This window comes from Aythya fuligula, chromosome 26 (assembly GCF_009819795.1).
Source record: "Aythya fuligula isolate bAytFul2 chromosome 26, bAytFul2.pri, whole genome shotgun sequence".
Classification (NCBI taxonomy): Eukaryota; Metazoa; Chordata; class Aves; order Anseriformes; family Anatidae; genus Aythya; species Aythya fuligula.
Genome location: NC_045584.1, coordinates 3377170 through 3399704, shown reverse-complemented (window position 1 = coordinate 3399704; position 22535 = coordinate 3377170). Strand labels below are relative to the sequence as shown.

The window sequence follows — 22535 nt, the reverse complement described above, 5'->3', positions numbered from 1 at the left end:
AGTGGGATATTTAGACACCAGAGGGACTGCACCTGCCTCCCAGAGGTGCAAGCATCATTACAATGATGGACTCCAGAAACTACAGAGAGCACCCAAGTTTCTCTATGCATTCTGTCTGCTTTTCCCAGAAAATCAGCAGTACTTACAGGAGCAGAGGACTGCTAAACCAGGCCACATACCACAGGTATACCGAGGAGGGAGAAGCTCAGGTTGTCTGCTGAGAGACTTTTTTTCTGTCCAGCTACACTGCCCAGACACAACAGCTCAGTGACACACAGTTCCAAGTGTGTGGACTTCCTGGAAAGCTGTTGGACAAAGGGAAGGGAAGCTGGTGTCTTATTTTGCTACAGATTACCTAGAAATCATGGGAGAGGCAAACCTCACTGGCAGGTGGACCAGCTGTGTCACAGCAGGCACAGATGTCCTAGTCAGGAATCTTTAGTTGGTACTGCTAACAATAATGTTGAGCCAGAATACATGATTACAGGCCACTAATTATTCTCCTTTTCTTTCTGGAGAACAGCAAATGTAATTATTGGATTGAAGAAAGAAAAACAGAGATACAAACAACTACAGGTTCTATATGAACCTAGCTATAACAGCGCTTAAGGCTTCTAAATTAAAATGGGAACAAAATAAATAAATAAATGGGAAATAAGAAAAAATGCTGAAGCATTATCAGAGTATGACTATGTCAGGCAAACATACAGTTCTCTTCAACAAAATCACTATTTAGAGAAAGAAGTTCAAATTAATATCAGTCTAACAAGATTTTAGTGAAGCACTTGGTATGTTAAGAAATCTGTAGTTCAAAAGGAAAGAAGGTCTGAAAGGCTAGAATAACGAACTGGACATGAAGATAACAGTGCCATGGACAGGGCTATATATTTAAACCATAATACCAACAATTCCTGCTGGAAGCTGAGAGCTTAACAGGTAGGAATGAGACAAAGGAGGAAAAAGTAAATGAAACAGGAGGTGCTCTCAGCAAACAGAGAGAAGCAGTAAGGGCAAGGCTTTACAAGCACTCATCTGGAAAAGTGTGTGCAGGTCCATAACACGGTCTCAAATTGGGCTGGATTCAGGGAAGGCTGTACAGGTCATCAGTGGGATGTGAAGTTTTATAAGAGGAGTCCAGAAGACAGACAGACAGCCTTTCATGCTGCCATCCCAAGCAGCCTCCTGCCGTGTAACTCTTGGGAGGAGAGGGAGAGACAGCTCTACCTCAAGAGAGAAGCTTGGACATAAGAGCAAGAAGAAAAAATGTTCCCTTGGGTCGCCTTACTGAAGCAGGCAAGAACAAAGGAAGGGAAAAACAGAGCCAATGAACTTAGTGGACGAGTACATCCAAAGACAGGAGCAGAGCTTGTGTCTTCTCAGCCCTCTGCCTCTGGTGTCACAAGAAGATGGCTTTTTAAAAAAAAAAAAAATGCAGCGTCAGCTCTCAGAGTTCAACTAGAAACACAAAACAAAGCTTAAGTAGATCACAATTCGCACTCGATAGATTTTCCTTCTATGCTTGTTTTCAAGTGAGTGTCACGACGCTGAAATGCTTAACATGCCCCAAGGTATTTTTTCACCATAGCAGATATTTAAGAATCATTTTATTCTTTGACAACTTACCAGCAGTGTATGCTTAAATAATATCCTTAAAACCTGCACCTGTACCTAGACAGAGCTTATAAAGCTTAATCTTTCAGTCACTGGGCGCTTTAACACCTGTGAAACAAGGTGGTATTGCTCTTCTGTTCTCCAGCCAAGCAAGGGTCTTATCTCCCTGCGATAAGACATCTGTGATAATCTAATCTTTCACCAAAATGCCTCTGTTTCCCACCTTCACTCACTAGTCACATTTTTCACCAATTTTTCTCCAATTTATTATCATCCTTCTAATTTTCCCCAGTGATATTGCCAGGAAATATTTCTCCACAGTACGAGGAAACGCAGGCCCTCTTCCAGTAGATATGCCCCCTTGAGTGGGTAAGCCATACAGCAGTCCGGGTTAGGAAAGGATCTTTTCTTAGTTTCAATTACACTGAGAAGGAAGGGAGCCTTGACAGAAAGCTCAGCCACCAGCACAGACGCTCTCGATGTGTTTCGGTGACTCAGCCTCACATATAACTGTACCACAAGCTCTTTAGCAACAGGACTGCTGCTTGCAACAGGCATGGGAAGCACACTTCCCCCACACCAGTCCCTATCTCAGCTGAGCCTGTTTCCATTTCCTAGAGCCAGGGGTGCGCTCATCTTTCACTTTGGAAGTCCCGGGAGACTTGCATTAAGCCAGGCAATTCTGAGAGGGCCTCAGAGCAGCTGGACGTGCTAGTGCTGCATCATGCCATGACCTATCACCAAGCAAGCAATGTTTGCAGATAACACAACCGTTCCTGGGAACATGATATACCTTTGCTGATGGAATAGCGAGAGGCTAGGCTAGAATTTATTTCCCCCGAGTCTACCCCTGGTTAGGAAGAATCTACATCAGCATCTCAAAAGAGAGCAGGGGCCACTTGCTCCAGTTACATCTGCACATATGTGAGTGGAAGACCCCATGGAAGAACCCAGAGAAGGGACCCAGAGACTTTGCCTTGAAGAAGCCCAGCTTTGCTTTGGCCTGGTGAATTTGGTTTCTACCCCTCCTAGTATCAAAAGCTCTGAGTGAATCATGTGAAGAAGGCGTGTAATGAATCACAGAATGAATCACAGAACGGTTTGGGTTGGAAGGGACCTTAAAGATCGCCTAACTCCACCCCCCCGCCATAGGCAGGGATGCCACCCAATGGACTGCATTTGAGTAAGCGCTTGTGATTGGGAGTGCGTGACTCATTAGGAACATTTAACGATGAATTCATAGACCTTAGCACCTCCCTCAAGCTCCCTTAAGATAAGCTGAAAAACAGTTGTTATTTCTCAGGGACTGCACACAAATACAGACACATTCCCTTATCCAAATACCCAAAGTGGCCCCCAGGAGCACCTGCATACTCCAAACACCTCCCAGTACATGTACACAAACATATTCCCAGCACCCACCATATAAACAGACCACTCACACACACACACAGCCTTGATATGCATGCAACACATATGCAGGACGTATGCCCCCGCCACGTGCACATTCATCCTGTCCCTCCCACACATCCCGATGAACACACATACATTGTAAATATGCTTACACAGACTTTCCTTTGACTCCTTGGACAGGACAGACCCCACGCATCACTGATCTGCACCCAAACTCCTTGCCTGGTCCAGCAGCCCTGCTTTTTTGAGAGTCCCTCATAAGACTAGGCCCTCTAGTCTCTGGGTCCTTACATATACATGTAATTCGCTCTGCTAATGACTCTCCAGAATATAGAACATCCCAACACATCTCACTGTCTCCTCCAGAGCCTTCCCCAACAAGCTGAGGTCTCAGGGATTAGGAAAATGCCCTTCGAGCCTATTTGTCACTCTCAATTTGAAGACAACTTCTTATATGTCCTGCACTGCTCTCCCTCCAGTACCTGCGAATCTCCTTCTCAGTAATGTGCCCTACACACAGCCCAACACCATAAGCAATGAGAGTGCAGGTCCAACAGGGGCTGGTGTGCAGGGGACCTTCTGCAGGGAAAAGAAGGAGGAAGGTAGGGAGCAAAGCTAAGCACCCTCCACAGAGATTCTCTACAAGCAGTCTATGTGGCATTTTTCTTTCTTTATTTATTTATTTATTCATGTTTTTAATAGCCACTAAAGGAAGATAGAGTACATGCCTTCCATCAGCACAAATACAGTGACAACAATTTGCAAGATAACTGCTGAAAGAGAGAAGAGAATAAGTGTTTATGCTCTGTGCAAACAATGCACAGAAATGGTGACCGATTCTTATAAGGCAGTATGTAATTGTATTATTTTTAATTAGCAATTAAATGTCTTAGTAATTTCTTGCATTTAAATACTAGTGTAAGTACAAATAATGCTAAGCAAATCAGGTCTTTAGCATTTAATTACTAGGCTCTTCTATGAATTATTTAGCAAGTGGGCAAATATGCTGCTCCAAAGAAAGCCATTGCTGCAATTGAAAGATTTTAAATTGTTTTTTGGTTCTAGCCTGGAACCATTCATATGCAACAGGATGCATAGCAGTGCCTGGGTATTTCTGTGGCTAGTGGAGCCAAATTCCCCAGAAGAGCAACCCAGCTTGGCTGTAAAAGTGTGAGTGTTGGTTTACCCACCCCAACCTGCCCTCCCCCTGAGAGCTCAGCTTCCTTGCCATCCTGCAGCACTGTGGGTTTCCACAGTACCATGTGTGCAACTTGCACCAACAAACTACAACAAGCTACTAGATAGCCAGAGCTATCTTCGGGAAGGTTTTAAACAAAGAATATCTTGGAATCATGAGAGCATAAGCATCTCTTAATACCATCTGTTCCCAGCAGTGAAATAAGCCCAAGGATGCTCAGAACAGGCACTTGTTTTGTTAAAACTCAGCTGATGAGGATTCTCCCAGAACTCCCTCGTAACCAATCTGCATCTCACTCATATCTAACCTAAATCTTATTATCCCCAAATTAAACTGATCACTTCCCATCTTGTCCCATCGGATGCAAAGAACAATTGATCCATTCATAACAGCTTTATGTGTTGAGAGGAGTTCACTCCCTTTCTTTGCTGATCAAATTCAGCTTGTTCTTTCAGGCTTCCTGGTCTTTCTTAAATCTCTCAAGTCCTGCTGCTTTTTCGAGCAGAGTGGGAGTGATGTTGAGAATGCACAGGGCTCTACAGAAAGATGATAGAGGCACACAACTTAGGACAGGCCACCAGGCCACCCAGGAAAAACTCTGCAGACTTCCTGCTCCCACTCTTCTACATGGCTTCCTAGACTAGTTGCAGAGCATATTTCTCAAATCTGGGGGAGTGTAGGACAACCTTAGGAAAAGATAATTACAAGAGGAACATCCCATCCCATCCTAGCCCAAACAGTGCTGAGTCTGCTTGGTGGAAGGGAGACTGGTTCTGCTCTGCCTGGGATGCAGCCAGACAGGGCTGGGTTGCACTGAATTGTGCAGTGAGGACCCTTCCCATCCTCTTGAGTTCAGTCATGGGGGGAGAGAGGGGAAGAACAGTCTGCCCTAGGGCTGAAATTGGATTGTTCATTGACAAACCTCCTGCTCAGACAACAGTATCACCACCGAACCCAAACACTTGTCAGGCAGGGGCTCTTGACAGGTTAAAAGCAGGAGATGGGAAGGCAGGTTACTGAGAAGCTGGCATGGCAGGTTCCCAAGACCATTTCCTGCCCTGCCCACCTTGGGTTCTGCTCAGCCCATCACTAGTCTTGGCTGTGGTGGGAAATGAACATCCAGGACATCCACATCTAAGGCCAAGCTGATCCTGCTGACATCAGATGGCCAAGCTCTAACCCATCTTGGGGTTACACCACAGTGCAGGGGAACTTGTCTGTAACTCGTCTCCTGTATCCAGATGGCCTTTGCATCTTCAAGGCAAACCACCCTTGAAGAAGTGCATAGCCAGTAGGTAAAGGAAGGTGACTTCTGAGTGGGGGTACACTGTGGCCAGTAAAGAGATATCAAACCGAAGAGAGCTCCATGAGAGGCCACCACAGCACCTATTTACTGGGAACATGGGAGGCCAGCACAGCACCTAGGGACTGAGAACTGGCTGAAGGGAAGAAACCAGAGGGTTGTGGTCAATGGGACAAAGTCAAGTTGGAGGCCTGTATCTAGTGGAGTTGCAGAAACAGAGCCCCTCTGGAGCACAAGAAACAAACTGCACAGCCAGGGTATCCCTACAAAGAGGCAAATTGCTGAAAGAGCACAGTAAGAGCTTCTTCTGCCATGGAAATGACGAGTGCTCTCCCTACTCAATAATAAATCCAAAGGGACAGTAGAGTTTTCAGGCACCAATGTGGGCTAATTGCTCTCATTAAGGGATATCAAAAGAAGAAGAGCAAACACCCTGCCTTTGGAAGTCTCGCTGGGAATTTATCCCCTGCACACACACAGCTCAGAGGCAAGTGGAGGACGGGAGGGGCAGAAAGCAAAGGGAGAAACAGCCTTGCTGGAATCAGCCCATGCAAGGCTGCCTGGAAAAGGTCCCCACCTCTACCACAAAGCACTATAACCATTTACACACTTGTAAAGTGTAGGTGTGAGGGCTGCACAGCCACACCAGGAGACTTCTGATTTGAAGAAAATGCATCCAAATTTTTGCAGGCAGTTTTATTAAGCTGCAGGACCCAGAAGGATGACCTGAGGCAGCCAACAACAGCAATCCGGAGCAGAGCTCCTCCAAAGCAGTGTCAAAACATCTCCCATCAGCTGAGATGAGCTGATAAAAATGCAGATCAATGCCAGGACTAGGTCTGCAGCTTGTGTAAATCGATGCTGTTTCCATGACCAGAACAGACTGCTACTAACTCAAACTAATGTTATCTATCAGCAGCAGCAGGAGACGAAGCTGCAAGAAGCCAGGGCATCCCATTCCTGCTTCCCTTAGGCAAGGTGCTAATCAAATCTCACTTCTTCCAGCTCCCAGCATCTGAGGCACTACCCTACGCCAAGCTATATTTAAACGAGTAGCAAATGAGCCATGCAGACAAAGGAACTGGGAGCTACTGTGCTGTTGACACTTTTGAGCCTTAACTAGATCCAGTGCCTGCTCCAGGGCTGTGCTGGGATGCAGGGTGGGCGTGAGAAAACAGTTGTCAGACCTAGGGGCAATCACGAACCTGCTACAGACACAGGACTGCCCTTGATCGCAGCAAAGGCTCAAAATATTTCCCAGCTATCATTATCTCCTTGCTCCAGGCTGTAGCCAAAGCTGCCCATGACTTCCCTCAAGCCTGACACCACGGCCAGGGGTGCGTGTGTTTTGTAACAGTGAGATGAGTGATGCAAATGGGACAGCCAGGCTAAACACTCCGGCCTGGGCCGGTGGCTTTTTAGTGTTTGTGGAGACACGGGGCCTTTCCTACTCCACTGACAGCTCTGGCAGAGGGCAAGGCTCTTCAGTCCCTATTTTGAACTTATTTGGGAGTACAAAAGATAGCCCTGATGCTTGCTGATGTCTCTTATATTCACCTGTTGTCAAATATTTCTGTGCTAATGAGCCCTGGGGTTCATCCACAGGCACCAAAAGATCATCTTCAGACCAAGAATTTGCTCGTTCCTATAGATTCAGTTGCCCTGTTAGCAATTGGCAAAGCCAGCCCTACAACTGAGTCTCTCCCCACTGCTCTAAGTCTTGTAGGGCACCGTCAGGACATCCTGATCTGCCAGTACTTGGTTGGTGCACTCAGGTTTGCACTGAAGCCAAGCAAACACGTAGGCTCTCCATGACAAAACCCAAAAGCTCCAAATGGACCCGGCCCTCCCTGTGTGGATTCTCACAAGTATTGACACCAGAAATATCTCATCCTGCTGCTGCAGACACGGTTCTGCATCCCGCTGCTGTTCTTCCATCTGGTTCTGCACCCACTGCTGATCTCCCAGATGGACTCTGGACCTCAGCATACAAAATCTCAGGGAAACAGGCCTTCATTGCCCTCCTCTCAGGAGCAAGGACACAGGCTTGGAGGACCAAAGCAGCAATATTACAGAATCACAGAATCACAGAATTTCCTAGGTTGGAAGAGACCTCAAGGTCATCGAGTCCAACCTCCAACCTAACGCTAACAGCCCTCCACTAAACCATATCCCTAAGCTCTACATCTAAACGTCTTTTGAAGACTTCCAGGGATGGTGACTCCACCACTTCCCTGGGCAGCCTGTTCCAGTGCCTCACAACCCTTTCAGTGAAGAAGTTCTTCCTAACATCTAACCTAAAACTCCCCTGGCTCAACTTAAACCCATTCCCCCTCGTCCTGTCACCAGGCACGTGGGAGAACAGGCCAACCCCCACCTCGCTACAGCCTCCCTTGAGGTACCTAAAAAGAGCGATAAGGTCACCCCTGAGCCTCCTCTTCTCCAGGCTGAACAAGCCCAGCTCCCTCAGCCGCTCTCACCCGAGAGAAGCCTCTCTCACCCGAGTCACAAGTCAGGGACCTTCATGTCAGGCTGCCTAGCAGACCCTCAGAGGGCATAGGATGCCCATAGGATGGGGCATCTACAACCTCTCTGGGCAACCTGTTCCAGTGCCTCACCACTTTCTGAGGGATGAATTTTCTCCTAACATCTAATCTAAATCTCCCCTTTTTTAGTTTAAAAACATCCCCACTCATCCTGTCATTATCTGATGGAGCAAAGAGTCACTCTCCTTTTTTATAAGTCCCCTTCAAGTACTGGAAGGTTGCAATGAGGTCACCCTGGAGCCTTCTCCTCTGTAGGCTGAACAGCCCCAGCTCTCTCAGCCTGTCCCCATAGGAGACCTTGCACTTGGGCTTGTTGAACCTCATTAGGTTAGGTGACAACGGGTCCAAAGGAGGGATACAAAGATGACCATAGGGCTGGAGCACCTCTCCTGTGACAAAAGGCTGAGAGAGCTGGGGTTACTCTACAAGAGTCCTTACCTCTCCCAAAATAACAAGGTCCTGATCACACATCAAACAGAGCAGGAACAGAACAGGACCCAACCAGGCAGTGTTTCCAATATATTCATGCTAGAGGCAAGGAACATAAAGCAGAATAGCCTGAGCAACCTCCGTCCTCCCTCATTTGCCCTTTCAATCTCATTATTCCTCTAGCTGATGTTAGTCTGCAGAAAGGCCAGGCAAACCCTTTCTCTTCTCCTTGCTTTGACCCACTGTACAACCACAGCGAGGTGCCCTGCTTCTCCTCTGTCACCTCAGTGACACAGTGCCCAAATTCGAGCAAAGTGGCCCAGTGGCCCCCTGGCAATAGGCAAGGGGAGGAAATTTTAGCTGGCTGGTGGGAGAAGGAGGTCTGAGGCAAGCAGCCTGTATCCAGAATGTGGATCAGTATCACTGGGTTCCAGTGGGGAGGAAACTGGAAGACTGCCCCAAGCAAAGGGCAAGAAAAAAGGGAGTGAAAGGAGAGAAGAAACAGAGAACATTGCAAAACAAAAGACCTTGATACATGAAAGGAAAAATTGGCCTGCATTGCTCACCCTTCTGGGCCTTAATCCCTTCATTAGCACACGTCTGATACAATTAAAGACAAGCTCTCCCAAATCTGCAATGCAGGCTGTCTGCATCAACAAAAGGTCCTGTGAATCCGTCCCTGCATTTACCGGTACCTCCCAAGCTGAGGAGCATTTTCCATGCAGTGCAGCTCCATGGGGCTGGCCCAGGTCTGGCTGCACCCATGCACAGGACTGGGCTCTGCACCGAGGAGAGATGGAGAAAACCAGCTGAGCATGTGGTTCTGGGGTAAGCAGAGCTGGAGCATGGTGCACACAGCCAGCAGGAGCAAATGCACAGGGACTGAATGAAGAAGGTGCACCCAACACCAGAAAAAAAGAAAAAGAAAAAAAAAAAAGAAAGAAAGAAAAAAAAAAAGGGGGGTACAAAATGGGCCAGGAGAAAGGACCAAGGAAATAAGTACAGGGCAAACAGGAGAAAAGTGGCAGGGTTAGTAGTGGTTGCAGGCAATAGCTTTCCTGTTACTGCTCTCCTTTCCTGTCTCTGCGCTCCTTCTGCTTTGATTTCTACTGAATTCCCTATTCTTTTGGATCACCAGCTCTCCATGGTGGACTGCCTTATCTACACCTGCACCTTACACTTTCTCCAGTGGAACACTACTGCAGCTAAGTCTCTAAACACCATGGCGACACAAACACTACAAAGCAACATACCATAGCAAAAAGAAAACAGCTCTTTGGGGCAGCCCCATCTGGCCCCGAGAGCTGACAACCCTTGTAAGATACAGAACATGCTGGCAAATTTATCCAAGCCTGAAACCCTTAACATCTTGCCTTGGTGTCTTCCCACAGTCTCTTCTAGGAGGTGGGTTGTCCATGCCCACCTTGTCCAAGCACCACATTCAGTAAGCACAACTCACAGTAAGTTAGGCAAATGTCAGCCTCAACTGAGGGTCAGCTGTGCCAACAGCTCTGTCACCTCCACACTTCGTACAAAACACCAAGAATGTGTGTGCAAGATGCATGCAAGACCCCCCATCCATTCCCAAAGCCCCCCAGCTCAATGGGCTTTTATTAAATGGGCATTTATTTAAACCCATTTATGCTGGCAGGGGCTAGAAGCAGCATACTGCTGGGTACTCACAGACTTAGGCAGTGCTGAGATCACAAGTTTTCCTTAATCCCATTACATACACAAAGAGCAACATGTACAAGAACCAGACTCGTGAAGTGCAAAGCAGGCTGCTGGAAAGGGATAGAGGCAGCAAAACTGGCAAAACCTCTCCTGCAAGGCAATGGAGAGAACCATAGACTTGACAGAGTTTTTTTCACTTTAATTTCGTGAGCATTGCCAGAGCTGGCCCCACACCAACACCTTACACCCCACAGGCAGAGCCTTCATACCACACCCCTTCAATATGGGCCAGATAGGAGCTCAATGACACAGTAAATATTTGGACGATGGGGGGCAGGAGAGAATGGCAAAGCTGTCTCTGCACATGCTGTGGAAGCAGCTTGTGACTATGGACATATGTGCGGCCACAAAGATGCACGCACATATTTATGGTATGCATATCTGCCCGTGTGCCCTGCCTGTCCCTGCTCAGATGCACTGAAGAACAGCGAATGGCTCTGCTTCTCCCTGCGGGCTGAGTGGTTACCCATTCATTGTGGCTGTTCTTGGCCTATCACTTTCTGGTTTATTATCCCCTTGGATTTATTTCTTTATTTCACTTAATGCACCGAAGAATTGATATGCTTAGAGCATCAGCACTCAGAGATGCTTTCAGAGCCAACTCACCAGATGACCGTGCAGGCTGCAGTGGTGGGTCTGGTTTGCTTTTGCTGCCTGGAGCACGCAGCTGGGGTAGAAGAGCGATGAGGAGAGGCTGCTACAGCCACAAGAAGCAGCCCTGCACAGCCACACACTCTCACGACATGGGAGCAGGGATGAAGACTATTTTAGAGGTAGTCAGGCGACATGGAGATGAGGGCTGTGAGTAATGTAGCCTCTGGGGAGAAACACCTCCAGCCAATTTGTGGGAGAAATGGCCTGTGTGCAGGGGGCTCAGAAGCTTGGAGAGGAAATAGAGGCAGTTAGTCTGACCTGACAAACTACAGCTGCTATCGCTGCAGGTCTTGGGAGATGAGCAAGTAGGTCCCATAGGATCCACAGGAGAGGGAAATAACACTGCACAAAATCTACCATGGCATTAAGCCCCGTGTCTCGACTGATCCCCAGAGAGATGAACTTAATTCTGTGGCTCCACTCCCTGTCCCTATCCATATCCCTCCTGCCTTCCCAGGATAGCAGCAACACAGGCTGGAGGGAAAGATTACACCTAGGGAAGAAACAGGATAGCCTCTCATGGGGCATGAAAAGTCACTGAGCAGCAAAAACAAATTGCTTGGAGGACGGCTTCAGTGTGCAAAGTCACCCAGTGCCCAGGTGTGCCTCCCCGTGCTGTACAGTGGATTAGATCCCACAGGGACCTCTGAACCCACTGCTGAGCCCAGACCAGTCTGGGAAGATCCTACACAAAGCACAGCACAAGTCTTCATTCTCAGAGGTGCAAGAAGTCACCTGGATCCTCCTCAGCTCCAGCAGCATGAGAAACCACAGCAACTACAAGGACGTGCAGGAACAACCCTGAGCCCTTCATAGTAATTGCAGTAAAAAAGCAGGAGGAGAGGACAGCCGTAGCCCATACATCTGGCACACACGGCAGTCATCCTGCTGCTTCTGACAGTTCTTGGGACTTTAAAGACAATGCTTCAATGTCAGCTCCTGAATCCAAGAATATTGGTTATTATTGCAAAAGGGAGAGTTTTGTGGCTGGAGTAGAAAAGCATGGTCCCAGCATATTGGATTGCTTCTGTAGGCAAAATGATTTTTAAGCCAATCCCAGGATTTTGGAAACTAAACTCGTGGTGTTTGGTCCTGGCATTGACCATATCTCAACAGTCATCTCGCTCAGCACTCACACCCTCTGCTACACTCATGGGAAACAAGGAAATTCCCGTTTTCTTGCTTCCCCACGGGGGTCTCTCTGGGACCTGGGATGGGTAACGAGGCCAGCCTAATGGACCACTTTCCTCCCAGCCTCACAGGAGTCAGCTGGGAGCCCCACAGGCAGCCTGCTCCTGCAGCATGGTTGGGAGAGGGGAGTTGCAGTCCTTTCCAATGCAGGACAGAGCAAGCCTGGAGGAAAGCTCTCTGCAACTGGCACTGTGAGCCTGCCTCGCTTTTGCAGATCTGCCCAGCCCAGCAGATCTAGCAGCCAGGAGCATCTTTCCTCCATCTGTCCTCCCAGACCACCAGAAGCCAGTGGAGCACTACTGAACTGTGTACTCTGAGGATCAGGCCTGAATGTAGGAATCAGGGCTTTGTTCACCTCTCCTACACAGTAAGATGGTTTGGCATGACATCTGCTAACAGACACAGGGGGATCCTGGCCAGACACTGCTGCTGACAGCTCCATCAGGTTTGGAAGGCACGGTGAACATAATTCCCACCCAGAACCTGGTGTGAAGAGCAAGCAAGAATTCTGAGCGCTGCACATTTTGGTTTGGGGTTCTTAACTGAGAGCAGGTGTTGAACAGACCCTGGAGCTGGTGGCACCACAAGGCCAGCACAGCCAGCCCCGTGGGTTCCAGCTCCAGCTCTCCGTGTGTCCGGATACCCGTTGTCATTCTCCAGAAACCAGAAAGAAGCCAGCTCCTCTGGGTAAAAGGCTCTGACCACGTGGAGCCTCAAATCATGGAGTACTTTGTGACCAGAAGAGAAGCTGAGGTGGCCAGACCTTGCCCATTCCCCAGGATATGGCCACAGGCCACAAGCCTTTATCCAGCAGGCCTGGTCCAGCTAGCTGAGGGCTGCTGCTCCCAGGTGTCAGCCAAGACACATGAAATGCCCATGGAGAAAAGACCCATGGTGAGATGCAGGTGCTACGATAGCACTATCCCAGTGCCCAGTGGTCTTCTAGACAGACCTTGGAGAAGGCAGACCCAACGGCAGCGTTATCACAGACAGCTGTCAGCTTTGCCCTTGAGGTTTCTTACTGGCCGAAGGAGTGTGAGCGGCAGGTTCAGTGACACTGGCCAAGCACACCACCAGGATGTGAATCTGCCATGTCCAGGTCTCAAACGTTATCCTGCAGCATCTGAACCAAATCAGCTGGCAGACAGGCCTTGGCACTACTGACCAGGAGAGGATCCGTTCGGGAGACAGAGGCACATGTGGCATCCACCAGACCACAGCCAAGGCCTGACTGCTACACAGGGAGTAGGTGTGAAACAAAGACACGTGGGCACTGCAGCATTACACAGCAGGACCCTCCCCGTGGCAGTAACATCAACAAGACATCCCAGAACTGCCCCTGCCTGCAGAAAGCTGCTAGAAAGAAGGGGAGGCCGAGAGCATTGATAACAGAGCCATTGGGAGAACAGCAAATTCATGGGGTAGGAACATGGTTTGGTTTTAGTAGGGGAAGCACAAACAAGACCTGATGTCAGCAAGCAGATATCAGAGTGGAAAAAAATACATGCCTGAAGCTGGGCAAAGTTCTCTGCTTCAATGCCAGTTAAGCAGCAATCAGCTGTGCAGGGAAGAGGACAGCAGAGCAGCTCCAGGAGCACAAGCTGTAAGGACTTTGCTCCAGCTGGCTAAGATGGGACAGGCCAGGACAGAGAGAGTTTACGCCAGCTTTCCTGGCCCAGGCAGATCCTGAGTCCTGCCCAAGGATCTGGTCTGCTTGTCTCAATAGCACGATCAAAAGGACCTCGAGGCAATGCTGAGCAGCAGGTCTGGGACTTGGAAGGGTTCACAGGCTTGAGACCCACGAGCAGAACACTGCTGAGAGCAGACCCAGGACCAGGGGACGTCAGGGATGCTGATCCCTGCAGATGTAAGCACTTCAGGCCCTACTTACAGGCCATTCTTCAGGTCAGCACAGCTCTGCCCAGCCAGGTGACAGGTATATGTGCTGCAGCCACCAGCCTCTCAGCAGCCTCCCTCCTTGTGGCCCCATGCCCCGGGGCAGACAGCCCCATGCCACCTCTCTGGCAGCCCTCTTCTTCTGCCTCTATGCCTTTATCCCCTCATTTAATTGTAGTAGATCAGCACTCAAAGCAGGAAAGAAGCAGTTTAATGGCCATTAAGTTCCCCCTCAGAATATTAGATTCTGATCCATCAATTTTACTTTGTAGGCATATTTGCAGTGAAATCAGAGCAGCTCCCAGGCACCTGACAGCTCGACAGCGCTTTCCTCGTAGAAGCAGCTGTTCAGAAAACACATCAGCTCAGGATTTACTGACAGCTTGCACCATGAGGTTGTACAGAGCCAGGAGAGGATGCCACCGGCTTCTCTCACCCATGTCAGCCTCCATGAGCACACCACACAGCCAACAAAACGAGCCTGCTGCTGCATCCCCTTGGCTTTCCAGCACCCACCCACAGCCTGCTGTTGCTCCATCCCTGACCTCTCTATGATCACCAAGGAAGTGCTGGTCACTGCTGTGCAGCCCACTCCGTCCCCTGAGGACAGAAAGCTGCCCCAGCCAGGCTGCAGACAGCACAGCAGAGCTCATCAAGCACCAGAATAAAGAGCAGATTTCTCTGGCAGAAGCACAGTGAGGAAGGCAGCAAGACCTTGCCCTGCCAGCACCACTTTCAACAGGTAAATAGCATGCTGATACGAGCAGCCGGCCTCTCCCAGCCTGGGGAGCAGCTTGGCAGGGGCTGTGCATCCTCAGAGCAGTGCCAAGTCATTTCCAGGGGGACCTGCAGGCTGGGCGCTGTACCCGTGTGACATGCTTACATCCTGCAGTCAGTGCCAGGCGTCCCTTCCCTTTCTGGAACTGGACCCATGGGAAGCACTCCTGCGCATATGTCCCACAGAGGCTCCCCAAGGGTTCCTCGGGGTTTGGGGAAGAGCACAGTCCTGCCCAAAGATTTGGGTGTTTACTGCCAGTGAGGACCAAACCAGCGCTGAATTGCTAAAGGCAAGGCCAGAGATGCACCACGACAGAGCTGCCTTCACCCAGTCCTCCTGCCAGGACAACCTGGTGGCAGCCAGGGCTGCAGATACCTTCCCGAGCATCCACCAGCCCTACCATGGCACTGAGAGAACTACCCACAGAGCAAAAGATGAAGATGTTTGCAACTCTGCCACCGCCCAGCTGCAAATCCTGGCCTGGCATAGTCCTAGCCAGAACACCTTGCCTGCCTAACCCCAACTCGAGTGTTCCTGGGACACCGAGGTCCCACTGGTTGCAGTGGTTCTGTTCAGCTCTAAATCTGTGCCCCAAACCAGCAGAGATCAAACCAGGCAAAGCGATCGGAGCCGTGAATGCCTGGTTACAGGACCACGACCTGAGCTTGGGGTGATGAGGCATTTGCAGTGCACAGAGGGTGAAACTTGTTAAGCAGCCAGAACTCGAATCGTGCTTCCCCTCCTATTGCACACAGGTCTGCCCTGCCCTCCTAAAGATTTTCCATCCCTTATTTTGGGGCAGATTTATGGCAAATAATAATAGCTGGGAAAAAGAAGGATGGATCCTGGAATGGCACAGATTTGAAGCTTGAAGTCAAGTGCTGGGGAGCCTACAGACACTGTCAAATCCATACCTGTCATTGCTGCCAACGGCTTTTACCCTCATGTTTAACATGAGGCTCTGCACCAAAACCTGCCTGTGCCAAGCCCAGTCTCCCCGCTGGCTTTCCACGGATTGGGAGAGATGAATTCCCTCTGCCATGGGCTGGGCTCGCCGACACACCCAGCACTGCAAGGAGAGTTCCTGCAGCTCCAACTCTTCCTATGAAGGCTGAAATCAGAATTTCACCCGCTCCTCACTGGGGCTGATTTTGCTCTTTGCCTTGTTCCTTTATCCCAAGGGTCTGTGCAGTTCTCCCCTGCTTTCAGACAGAACCGCAGCTCCAGAAGGCAGAAATCAACTTAATTTAGCTCAAAGTTCTTCAAAATTCACAGCAGCACTCCAGCCCCAGAGGGTGGGTACTCCCTGAGGCCCTTCAGCGGAGGGGTCTCGCAGCCGCTCCGTCACTCCCGGCTGTGAGAACTCCAAAACCAGCAGTTTTGCTGCAAGCTGCAGAAATCCCCAATTTCTGACTTCTCCCCCAAGAAAAGGCCCATCCCGATTTTCCGATGTGGCAGCAACAAACATTTCTCCCCCCCAAAAAAAAGAAAAAAGAAAAAAAAAAAAAAAAAACCTTTAACTCCCCCCTACGCCCCCCGAGGCTAGCTCAGACCCCCGGGGGGGGGCTCTTCCCCCCGACCTCCCCGAGAGTCCCCCCTACCCAATTTCTGCAGGGCACACCGCAGGGGGGGCGATGCCCTCGGCAGCCGCAACCGGCTCGGAACCGGGAGCGGGGCCGGGGGGCTGCGGGCACCGGGGGCTGCGGGCACCGGGGGCGCTCCCCCCCCCCCCAGCCCCGCGCCGCCCCTGCGGAGCCGCCGGCGGGCGGTGCCCGGCGCATCCTGGCCGTGCTCTGCCGCCTCCCCCGGTGCCACCGAGCCCAAACTTTGCCGGGAGCCCCCCCAGACACACACAAAACCCCGGTGGCAGCCCCCGGCTCACCTGAGCTCCGGGCGGCGGAGAGGGGCCGCGGCCGCCCCGGGGCTCCCCGAGCCCATCCGGGGGAGCTGGGGGGAGAGAGGAGGCAGCACCGGCAGCGGCAGAGCTTGCGGGGTTTGAATTCGTCCAAAGCCGCCGTGATTGGGCTGCGGGGATCCGAGGGGGGGGGAGAAACCGGGGCGTGGGGGATGCTCCGGGGTGGGGCCGGGGCCGGGAGGAGCGGGGATGCTGCGGGAGTGGAGGGAGGGGGGGGGGGGGGGGGATGCGGGGGTTGGGGGGGATGTAAGGAGAGGGGGGGGGGGCGATGCAGGGGAATACGGTGCTCCCGAGAGCCCCGGGGGTGCAGGGCGATGTGGGGGAGCCGGGGGGACGTGGGGGGTCCTTGGAGGGTGTGGGGGGTCCTTGGAGGTGCAGGGTGGGGCGGGGATGCAGGGAGGAGTGGGACTGTGGGGTTTTTGTGGACACGGAGGGGGAGAAGGGTGGGGTGCAGGTGCATTGCACACGGAGGGGGATGCAGGTGCGTGTGGTGCTCTGGGGGGGTGGCCAGGGCGCTGCGAGGGTTTGTGGGGTCCTGGGGAGGTACCGTGAGGATGCAGGGGGCCAGGCACGGTGTTGGGGTGCTGAGCTGGGCACAGCAACGGGCACAGGGTGAGGGATTTCTGTGGGGACACAGGAGAGGGGTGGGGGCTGTGGGGCAGGGACCAGCGTGCGTCTAAGATGCAGGGGATACAGGGGAGCAGGAGGGTGCATGGGGTGGTGCTGTGCAGAGGGTGATTTCTCAGGGAGGGTGCAGGGAAGCAGGGCAACACCCTGAGGAGGGGCGGCTGTGCAAAGGGGACAGCAAATGGGAGCATCCCAGTATCCATCCCAATGGAACCCCAGTATCCATCCCAGGGGTCCCCCAGTATCCACTGGGACCAAAGGGAGCGATGTGGCTGCAGGGAGGTGTGGGTGGGCACCAGGACGAGAAGGGAGGAGGCGCAGCCCATGGATGCTGGCAAAGGGGATGGCTTAAAAGAGGACCAGTCTGCTGGGGCAGGCAAGAAAGATCCAAGCAAAGGCCCCACGGGGTTTTTGGTCAGGAGGAGACCCCCGTCAGATGCAGCACTGCTGCTGCTTGTGCTCAGCACCAGCTCTCAGCTGAGAGCACACCTTGCTGACAAAGATTAGCAAAAGCTCCCCCAGTCCTGCTGGGGCAACCCCAGGGGAGTTTCAGGGCCGGCGCTGGGGACAGCAGAGGGCTTTTGTCCTCTGCAAAGGTGCAGGATAGATATACAGAGAAAAAAAAATGTATTGGAGGGGCATTTGAAGCTGTGGCTACTTCTGGTGGGCACGACTGGGCTCAGAGTAAATTCTGCAGGTGCTCAGTCCATGCCCATGGGCCTATGTCAAAGAGTGCTACGTCTCCCTCACAACTCAAGTTTTTTAATGTTACCCATTTGTGACATGTCTGATATCACCACAGGCACCTTCCTGCAAAATCCTTTTCTTTCCTAGGTCCCTGTGGAGCAGATTAAATGCTCACCACATGCCAGTCCCGTGCCTACAGAGGTGTGATAATACCCCAGGTGTGGCTAAGCAAGCTCGGGGGAATTGCAGGATGTGCATAGGTGAACTGTGATGGGGAGGGACTGGAAACCCCCCAGACCAGTGCCAGCATGAAGCCACAGGCCTGGGGCTGTCACCGAGGAGCCACTTTCTCCGTATGACCCCTCCACCACGCAGCAGCTCCCAGGGAGGTTTGGCCCCCACTGCTGGAAGCACCACAGCTCCCTGGAGCTGGTCTCTTCTCCAGGATGGGTCCTGGTTTCTGCCCCGTGGATGCTGCAGGCACTCAGCATTGTGTTTTTTTGGGGGGGGGCAGGGAGCAGGCAGGCTTTGTCTTCCTCTCTTACATCCCAGAAAAATCCCGAGATTTTTGTGGGGTTACCACGACGAGCTGGTCTAGAGGGTGGGACAGGCGCTGAGACTAGAGGCAGGACTGACCATGATGTGGTGAGACTAAATCACACTCTGCTCTCCTCCTCCAGCTCCTCTTACATCTCCCAGGCACTGCAGAGGCTGCATGTCCTTTGGGAGGAGGAGCAGGGACAAAAACATGGCTGGAAAACAGCAAAAGCAGGACCCACACAATCTGTCCCCCCGCAGAGCCATGCGGTAAGTCTCCCCAGCATCCTCGAGGGCTGGCATCTGCTCCGTACCAGCTCTGGGGCTGTCTGAGCTCTGGCCCTCCAGCACTTGCCAAGACCGGGATGAGTCACGGCTGCTACAAAATCCACACGTCCCGCAGGCCCCTACCAGTTTTATCCCCAGAGCTTATTTCAGCACACGAGGAATCTGAGACAAACCATTCCTACCAGGATCTGGGGAGCCTTAATCCCTGTGTCCAACACTGGAGGTGTTTAGTTTTTGTTTTTTAAATAAAATCCTCCAAAGCTCTTAGGGAACTGATGGGGTGAAGGGAGGTCCTTGCTGGCACACCCTTTGGGATATACTGTTGATATTTACCCTTCAAATCACACAGGGCAGTGGTCTGCAGCTTGTAAAACCCCACGTTGGGCACAGCAGAGCTCCCACTGCACGTGTTCCTCATCCTTTCTCCCATCCTGCTCTGAAGCTGGGAGGACTGGCTTCCAGGAGAGGGGAGCGGAGCTGCTCAGCTGCTCTGTCCAAGGCAGAGCCGAGGTCAGGTTCATTCTGGGGTTCCCATTAATTAGGAATAGGTGCCCACAGGTGAGACAGAGGCCTTTGCTTCAAAGACAGTGGGAAGCTCAGAGCAAACACCAGCTTTAACCGCATGCACCCCCATCGCCAGGGCCCAGGAAGGGGCTGCTTAGCTTCGGTTGTACAATTCACATTTTCTATCTGCTTTAAAATAATTCAGCCCTGCAGAGAGACACCTTGCTCGGGGAGCAGACCAGGCAACTGCCTACCTGAGGAGGCTGGCAGTATCTAAGAGAAAAACACGGAAAAGCATCGCTGTGCACTGCTTGTGTGTATCTATGGTTACAGGAGCCTGTGCCAGAGCATGGAAGATGTTTCCAGGGAAATCAGACACGGTGGTGTCAACAGGGACTGCAGGAGCTCATCCTCCATCGGGGTAGGGTTTGGATGCTCAGAGCAGACCCACACAGCAACCGCCAGGGACAAAAATAAACGCCTGCCATTTGGAGGAGAAACCATCCCACACACAGAGGGTGAGGTGGGCTTGGCAGGGAAACACAAGCACCACCTGCTGCTGCAAACGCTTGGCACGTGTCCCCAAGGAGATCTAAGCGTGTGCCGAAGAGCTTCTCTTGTCTGGGCAGTTATTGCACGGTTACTGCAGTTACTGCACAGGTATTGCAGTTATTACATGGTTATTGCAGTTATTGCATGGTTATTGCAGTTATTGTGCAGTTATTGCACAGTTATTGCAATTATTTCATGGTAATTGCAGTTATTGCACAATTACAGAGCTCCCTACAACTAGAGTTCATCAGGCTGTTGTAACTGAGCATTGCATCCTTTCCAAAAGAAATTAATTCTGTAAGAAAGTTGTTTTTTTTTTACAAAATCCTATATTTTCAATATGTTTTAAGAAAACAGTTACATTAAGTTTTTGCTGCGTTTTCTTTTTAAAAATCGAAATGTTTGTGAAGTTATTCTCTTTTGAAATATATGTAAATCCCATCAAATAGCTTCGGTTAGCTTCCAATTAGTAGCAGTGCAGCAGCAGAGTGAAAATGAATGAAAAGCACTCTAGAAAACATCTCAACTGAAAGCATGTAAGGGAAAATACAGGATTTAGATCAAGGATAATAATAAAACTAATTTATTCACCTGTTAACCTGTAGCCATTTCTCCATTAAAAGTTGTTTGAGAACAAGCAGTACAAAAACTGCATGAAATCACAGTGGTTTTTAAGAGGTAATGCAGATATGCCGAATCCTGTCTTCCTGGGGGATTTTCAAGCCTCTTCCAACCCTCACCTCTTCTCCTTCAGCCTGGGACATACTGAAGGTTTTTCTAAAGGTATCTGCGAGCTTTTGGGGGTCTTGTCACTGACAGATGGTTTAACACCTTTACAATTCCCTTGTACAGAGGGAGCAGCCTCCCTGTAGCCATGGAGCACAGCCACGTGTAAATGAGACACATTTTGCCTTCAGCTCTTCCCCTTCCTTAATGCTTCATTTCAGAAGGAATTTTTCAATGTGGTATTTCCCTCCATGCTCTTTGGCATCAAGAAATTGTTTTCAAATCATTTGCCTCAAAGAAGCTACTTTTTTTTTTTCCCCCGTACCGTGTGGGCATGGTAACAGTCAGAAGAATCCACACATTTCTCAGTAACTCATTCTTCCAGCAAGCTCAGATAACCCTACTGCTGTTCTCTTCTGCAGCACTCTGGAAGAACTCACAGCTCTTTTAGCCGATCTACTAAAGGAGAAGAATCATTCTGGAGCAATTTGCTGCTAAAATGAGGCTTCAGCAGATGATATGAGCATCTTGAGAGACAGCACAGCACAAAACCCTTCTGCTCCACAAACCTGGAAAAGGCAGGTGCATTTCAGAGATTAAATACACTTAATTATAAAAAAAAAAAAAAAAAAATCCACCTCTAAGGAACTTCTCTTAAACAAAGTTTTTTGGCACAGCTCTTTCCTTGTAGCTGCAATTTGACAGTGAACACATTGCATGTCCTGAAAAAAAAATACAATCCCAGTGGCAGGAAGACCAGAGAGGAAAATTTTCATCTGGCAGCATGGGCTGCATGCCTGATATGTGCTGTTTTGGTGAGGAACAGAGCACCAAAGTGCACCTAGAAAGCTGCTTGTGATGTGTTCAAGATCTATCCTGATCATCACATTTAATCAAAATCAAGTCAAAAAAATGGAAATGCCTGGAACAAAATCCTCAGTACGAAGACTAAACACCAACTGCCCAAACTCAAGCACAGTGGGAGTAATTAGGACAGCAGAGCAAAGCCCCGTGTCTGAAGGTAACAAATTGAGAGCAGGCGGTATGGGAAGGTCTGAGATCTCCAACCCGTCCCATTTCCCCACAGGCTCTCAGGAGCATCACAACACACAAAGAGTGTTGTGGTATTTAATGCCAGAAGGGACAGTGGGATCATCCAGCCTGAGCTCCCATATCACCAGGGCCATGTACCTACACGTCTGGTCGAGACGTGTGTTGTTGAAAGCCACCTAATTCAGACCTGGAGACCTTTTTAGCAGGACATGCCACCACCTCCCAAGGACTTTGTGCCTTAATTCAACCACTTTCATTGTTAAAATCCGAACTTTTGCTCTAGATGATACAATAACCTGTGTGAATTGCTCCTTTCCTCTTGAATCTGAGCTGAGCCTGAGCACTACTGTAAAATCCTGATAGATTTGATCCAGAAGGAACACAGAATTGCTTCGGGCCAAGCTGAACCTGAACAGTGTCGAGGACAGCTGAGCTTAGACTGGAATTTATTCAGTCCTCGTTGAATCCAAACCAGGGAGAAGTCAGATCGTCCTCTCCCACACCGGGGAGATGTAAGAACTAAGTTTTCTCACCATTTTTCAGCATCGCCTGTAAGAGGTGCCCATCCTAGCTGCATGCAGACTGCCATGGTCTCCTCACACAAGCAGCTGGAGACCGATTCCTTCCTGGCCCCACTCCCGGCACCTCCAGGAATCGCAGCCCTTCCAGCAAAGCTGCCAGCTCGCTCCGAGTTCTGTCTCCATCTGCCCACACTCAGCCTCCTCCAGCCACCTCTTACTGCGACTGAGAAGTCCTCGCAGGCTCCTGAAGGTCTCCTGCAGGCTGAGAATGATTGCAGAAGAAAGGATGTTCCTCACCACGGTGTGCCAGGGCTCAAGCTGCTGCAGAAGAGCAGCAAGGGAGAGAAAGGGGGATCGTTTGTAGAGCAGCAG

At 50.5% G+C, this 22535-nt stretch overlaps 1 protein-coding gene across 1 annotated transcript in view; it reads right to left on the bottom strand.

Moving 5' to 3' along the window:
• The window catches only part of CTXN1 (cortexin 1), a 34815-nt gene extending 18039 nt beyond the window's left edge, over positions 1–16776 (bottom strand). The window contains exon 1 of the mRNA XM_032203613.1: positions 16636–16776. The gene's annotated coding sequence lies outside the window, so the exon portion shown is untranslated. The remainder of the gene's footprint in view (positions 1–16635) is intronic.
• Positions 16777–22535: the final 5759 nt, after the last annotated feature.